Source organism: Lycium ferocissimum, chromosome 1 (genome assembly GCF_029784015.1).
Source record: "Lycium ferocissimum isolate CSIRO_LF1 chromosome 1, AGI_CSIRO_Lferr_CH_V1, whole genome shotgun sequence".
NCBI lineage: Eukaryota > Viridiplantae > Streptophyta > Magnoliopsida > Solanales > Solanaceae > Lycium > Lycium ferocissimum.
Window position 1 is genome coordinate 54,512,030 of NC_081342.1, and position 7,174 is coordinate 54,519,203.

The following is a 7,174-nucleotide window of genomic DNA, read 5'->3' on the forward strand; positions in this document are numbered from 1 at the left end:
TTGAAATTCCAAATTCCTACGGCGATTGTTCGCATAAGACTTTTGGCTACTTTGAGCTGTCACCAACCGGTCTCGGATAAGCTTAATCTCTTCAACCGCTTGTTGAATCAATTCTGGGCCTATTAATTGTGTCTCTCCCACTTCAAACCATCCGATAGGCGATCTACACTTCCTCCCATATAAGGCTTCATAAGGGGCCATCTGAATACTGGCATGATAACTATTATTATACGCAAATTCAATAAGTGGCAAATGATCCTCCCAATTACCACCAAAGTCCAACGCACAAGCCCGCAACATGTCTTCTAAAGTTTGAATAGTGCGTTCAGCTTGTCCATCAGTCTGCGGGTGGAATGCAGTGCGAAATTTCACTTGAGTGCCTAATCCTTCTTGAAAGGATTTCCAGAATTTAGCTGTGAATTGTGCTCCTCTATCAGTAATAATAGATATAGGTACGCCATGAAGCTGCACTATTTATTTAAGATACAATCTAGCCTAATCTTCTACTGAGTATGTAGATCTGACCGGTACAAAATGTGCTGATTTCATGAGCCTGTCAACAATCACCCAAATGGAGTCGTATTTATGCCGAGAATGAGCTAATCCAATAACAAAATCCATATTGATCGCCTCCCATTTTCAGGTTGGAATTTCTATTTCTTGCAAGAGCACTGCTGGTTTCTGGTGCTCAATCTTTACTTGTTGACAGTTTGGACATTGAGCCACAAACTCGGCTATATCTCTCTTCATTCCTTCCCACCGATACATTATTTTGAGATCATGGTACATCTTCGTCGCTCCCAAATGAACGGAGTAACGGGAGTAATGAGCTTCTTCCAGAATCTGACGACGCAGTCCCGCAACATCTGGAACACATAACCTATTTCGGTACCTGAGAATTCCATCTGCAGAGATCTCAAATGGTGACTTCTCTTTTTTGGGAACATGCATCTCTATAACACCTCAATTTGGAATCCTTGTATTGACGTCTTTTTACTTCCTTGTTTAGGGACGAAACAGCTAGGTTAAGCACATTAACTCCTGTGTTGCTCGAATCCACTAAGCGAACTCCTAGACTAGCTAGTTGGTGGAGCTCACGAGCTAATTCCTTTCTTTCTGATGGAACATCACTTCGGCTACCCATGGGCTTACGGCTGAGAGCATTAGCCACCACATTTGCTTTACCAGGATGGTACAAAATGTTTACGTCACGTCCTTCAATAGCTCCAACCATCGCTCGACGTTGCATTCAATTCCTTTGCTTAAAAATATATGAAGACTTTTGTGATCCGTGTAGATGTCCACATGGACACCGTACAAATAGTGCCTCCATATCTTTAGAGCGTGAATGACCGCAAGCCTAACTCAAGGTCGTGGGTCGGATAATTCTTCTCATGTTTTCAGAATCGCCTAGGAAGATAGGCAATGACCTTGCCGTGCCGCTTCAATACACAGCCTAACCCGACACCCGCAGGCATCACAATACACCACATAACCTTCTGATCTTTCTGAAAGTGTCAGGACAGGGGCTGAAGTCAACCTGTCTTTCAGCTCCTAAAAGCTCCGCTCGCAAGCATCTGTCCACTGAAATTTAGCAGCTTTCTGTGTTAGCTTCGTCAACAGTACTGAAATAGAGGAAAATCCTTCCACAAATCTCCTGTAATACCCTGCCAATCCCAGAAAACTATGGACTTCTGTAGGCGTCGTAGGCCTTGGCCAAGTCTTCACAGCCTCGATCTTTTAGGTGTCAACCCGCATACCATCGGCTGAGATGATGTGACCCAGGAAAGTTATAGAGTTCAACCAAAATTCACATTTTGAAAATTTAGCATATAATTTGTGAGCTCGAAGAATTCCAAGGACAGTACACAAATGTTCCACATGCTCTCCCTCTAATTTAGAGTATACCACGATATCGTTGATGAATACAATTATAAATAAATCCAGGAATGGTCTGAACACATCATTCATCAGGTTCATGAACACTGCTGGAGCGTTGATCAAGCCAAATGACATCACCTGAAATTCATAATGATCATATCTGGTTCTAAAAGCCGTCTTCAGAATGTCTTCTTCCTTGACTCTCACTTGATGGTATCCTGACCTCAGATCTATCTTGGAAAACCATTTGGCTCCTTGCAATTGATCGAATAGATCATCGATCCTCAGAAGTGGATATTTATTCTTTATTGTGACCCTATTCAGCTGCCTATAATCAATACACATCCGCAGGGATCCATCTTTCTTCCTTACGAATAGGACAGGTGCTCCCCATGGCGATGAACTGGGCCTAATAAATCTCTTCTCGAGTAAATCTTTCAACTGTGCTTTTAATTCCTTCAATTCTCGGCATAGGCCATTCTTTTAGGGAGGATAGATATTGGCTCAGTATCTGGCAATACATCGATCGTGAATTCAATCTCCCGTTCTGGTGGAAGACCTGGAAGCTCGTCCGGAAATACATTTGGAAACTCGTTTACTACCGGAATAGATTGAAAGGTCAACGGTTTTGCTTCCGTATCATGAACTCGAACTAAATGATAAATATAGCCCTTGGCAATCATCTTCCTTGCCTTGAGGTAGGAAATAAACTTGCCTCTTAGGGATGCGGTGTTACCCTTCCACTCTAAACCGGTTCTCCCGAAATCGGGAACCGACCACCTGCCCTACAATCTACATTTGCATAACAGAAGCTAACCGCCCATGCCCATAATGACATCGAAATCCAAACATTTCTAGTTCAATCAAACCGCCCACAAGGTGCCGGCCACACACTACAATTACACAGTCTCTATACACTTGCCTGGCCAATATTGGATCACCAACTGGAGTGGACACTTCAAAAGGTTTAATCGGCTCGGGTTTTATTCCGATACGACCGACGATGTGCGAGAGTAATATATGACAAGGTAGAGCCCTGGGATCAATTAATGCATAAACATCATAAGAAGATACATCGTCGAATATATAACCGTGACAACGTCGGGAGAGGTCTCCCGCATCCTATCGTCCTATTGCATAGATACGACACGGTTCTGGGACCGCTAGAATCCGTAGGCTCCTCTCTCGCCCTCTCGCCACGCCCCGCCGAAACCTCGGGAAGCCCGCCCCACGGGCGCACGGACATCGAAGAACCGTCGCTGAACTTGTAGGCTGGGCCTCATCTCGGCCGCTCCTTAATAGACAATCACGCATCACGTGATCGACTCGACCACAGGCATAACAAGCATCCGAGCCTCGACGACACTGACCCGAATGTAACTTACCGCATTGACTACACCGTGGTACCGACGGTCTCCTCTCGCAGAATCACCACGATACCGGGAACCCGAAGCTCCCAAACACCGACTCGGCCTAGAATAAACAGACGATCAAATTTTCGCCCGCAACCGAGGAGGCGACCGGATGCACATCGGCCCGAATATCCGAAATATCGTCGCCCCGGCCTCCTCTCGTACTCACCGTTAGTACCCGCTCGATCTAATCCTTTACCATGTCCCCTATCCATATCTCGCTCTCCCTATGCGTCGTTACCTCCGTGTTCGGGGCACGCGCTTGAATACGCGAGATATCCATTCCTTCCAAAGAAGTTCGTCAAACGCGGCATTTTTCGAATAGGCGTGTCCCTAAGCCCCTCAAATCGATGTACCCGGTCTCCCATGTCTCGCTACCATGGCCGGAGCATATCTAGCCAATGAATTAAACCGAAGACTATATATTCTCGGCACTCATATTCCCTTACTTAAGATTCGTGGAATTTACTCCGCGATCCCGACGAACCCTCGTATGGCAAATAATGTCGAACGAAAGCATCCACAAACTCTTGCCATTTTCGGGGAGTGCGCATTTTCCCTCTCAAGGAATCCATGTTGTTATACAATAAAATAGCTACGTCCCGAGTTCATACGAAGCCAACTCCATGGACCTCGTATCGAAGCAATGAATAATTCTCAACATCCTCAATATCTCATCAATAAAGCCCTGCGAGTCTTCATCCGGTTTCGATCTGAAAAATTCTGGAGGATTTAGGCTCATAAAATCACGGGCTCGGGCACTAGTCGCCCTATCACTACCCTGACCGCGCTTCACCGCCGAGCCCTCGCGTGGCCACTTACCGAGTTGAAGAATCGAACGGCATCTCGTAAGTCCCGATTTGGAGCAACATGCGAGGGGGCCCTCTCATGCTTCCGCCGCCGGAGGGATAGGAGCCGGGGAGTAGCATGCGAGGAAATAGCCCCGAGCCTCGCTATGTCCCAAATCGGGGCCTGGAGGTTCTCGCCGTGCCTTCCCCCCGCGCATTTAGTAGTGCGCGAACTTGCTTCGTTCTTCGCGTACAAGACGTCGAAATCATAACGCATAATTAAAATAAAGAAAATCTTACATTATGGCTCTATCGCACGATCTATAGAAAGAAGGACGGTCGTTATTCCTAAATGCCCCACAGCCTCCTGTTTATAAGCGTGGTGTGCTTCACACCCATAAATAAGACTCTACTGGACACGGCTCGTAGACACACCCTAGGACAAAATCGCTCTGATACCATTTTTGTCACGACCCGCCTTGTGGGTCATGACGGGCACCCGGAGCTAACTACCGAGCATCACACATCATACTACTATCTCCTTCTTCTGTACACATATATACTCCATAAAACATGTACACATGTATATACATAAGCCCTCGTGGCAGCAAAAGAATAATATGTAAAATATACATCGAGGGTCACATAACATTTGCTACCTACATACGAGTATCTACGAGCCTCTAACTGAAGTACTGGAGTCATGAAGATGCGACAGGACCCCACCATATCCGAGAATGTACACGAAAGAATATGTCCAAATCCGGACTTTCGGGCCTACGGAAGTGCTCGTGCAAGCCAGTATGGCTCCTGTGAAGTCGGGTCGGCTCTCCCCCGTTCACTGCATACATGAGCACAACATCCAAGAAGAAAAAGGACGCGCATTTAAACAATGTACTAAGTACGTAAGGCATGCATCATAAAATAACAAGTGGAACAGAAAATAAAATTAAGACAAGAAGATAACCGTGTCCGCTGCCTCTTAAAGCGGAGTCATGCATGCATACTCGTAAAAATATCATCATAATACGTATTGTCGCGGAACGTGCACGGGATCCATATATCATCATATATCAAAAGATATATCATTACGGAACAAACGGCCCGATCCATTACCCATATAGCCCATGTCCGGGGTGATATCATAAGATGCCAGCTGATCAGGTGGCTATGCGTCTATAGCGCCTTACCTTTACCCATGTCCCCTATATATATATACATATCATATATACATATAATATACGTAGCATGCATGAGAGCCCAATAAAAATGCGCTTTATCGGAGTGACGTAAGGTCGTAACCCTCCGAGTACATTATGGCGTCATCATCATCATTAGGTCTTACCTTGAATGGTCCATGACATAAACTGAGGCCATATATATCACATGGCACACTCAGACTTAAGCTGAGGCCATACGATATATTATCTAGCTCGCTCAGTCATAAGCTGAGGCCATATATTATATAGCTCACTCAAATACGTCATGAAATCATCGGAACCTTAGGCTTGAAAACTTTGTGGCCGGAGTTATATCGTAAGATTCTTCAAAAACTATGAAATTCTGGCATTTCTAGAAGTAAAGATAGTATAGGTGTCATGTATGGAATCAAAACATAGGAACCATGCCTTTGAAGGAAAGGGGATAGCCTTAAATACCTTTGTCATTTAATTCTATCGTTTGCTCGTTCTCCTTTAATGCACACGTTCTACCTTCAAGAGGATTTGTATCGACATTAGCTAAATAATTATAAGAACGTACTTACTAAAGATAGAGAAAATTGGGCAGCATTTCCTCTGTTTATATGACTTCCTCCATGTTCTAAATCAACCCCCAAACGTTCATAACAACAATTACAATATCATGAACAACAATCGTCGTTTGTTTACATTATTCACATTTCACGATTTCCTTTCAATTTTCCAAAATCATGATCATAGTTCACTATCATGTTCCTTCACATATAATACTCATCCCATGTTCTACATACCATTTATATTCTACTTATAATCATAACACATCCATATCAATGATTTATTCCAAACTATGGCTCAACAATGATACTATTCCCACATTTATGACCCATTTTCTACATCCTTCCCCAATCCAAGTGTTTCAACTTTTCAATACCTCAAACAATATGAGAAGATCATGAAACTTACCTTAGACAATGGTAGAATAAGCCTTGAGTGGAATACTCTTTTTGCACCCAAAGCCCTAGTTCACTTTCTCTTAGAATTTCTTGACTTAGATGACTTTAATGTGTTTCACAATCTTGATTCTTGTTGGTTTGATAAAGTTGATCATAAATTTTCCTTGAATTCTTGTGGATGGATTGTATGGAACCTTCTAGGGGTCTTGAGAAAGATGAAGAAGTGTGTGGAATGAAATAAATGAAGTGGGAACATCATTATATAATCAGAATTTATTCAGCTCGTCGTGACTTCCACGGACACTTTCACGGTCCGTGGAATATTGCACGGTTCGTGGAACAGGTTGTGGTTCACCACCCTAAAAGTCATCTCCCTGGTAGGAGTTATATGGACCCTTCCACGGTTCGTACAAAGTTACACGGTCCGTGGAAGTAGCCGTGCAACTCACAGTTTTCCCGAAGTCGTCTTCCGTCATCTCGTTGATCTCCAATCCTTATGGAACCTTCTTGGTACTTGTGTAACACATCCTTAATGATCTAACGGACATTATAACTCGTCCTCAAGACCTTACTAAATATTCTTTAGTTCGACACCCATGAATTCCTTCCCAAACATAACTTATACTCCACTCCCTTCGACGAACCTAGTTCCACACTGCATCCGTCGTATATGCTACTTGGCGTCGCCAATCACCCTCAGTGTCCTCGAAGGACTCCGTGTCTCACTTAACCCGACTTTAGTCTATTCACGATGCAACGACATGAAATTGCCGAGGTGTAACAATACCTCCCCTAGCCAAGTTCGTAGGAAACTATTTGATCACTCTAAATACCTCTCACAACCATAGCCTTTCATACCTCAAATCAAAACTATAACCCATCGAATACGTGAAGGTGATTTGCTAGGAAACCATAAGTCCCTATGGAAAATATACTTAGTC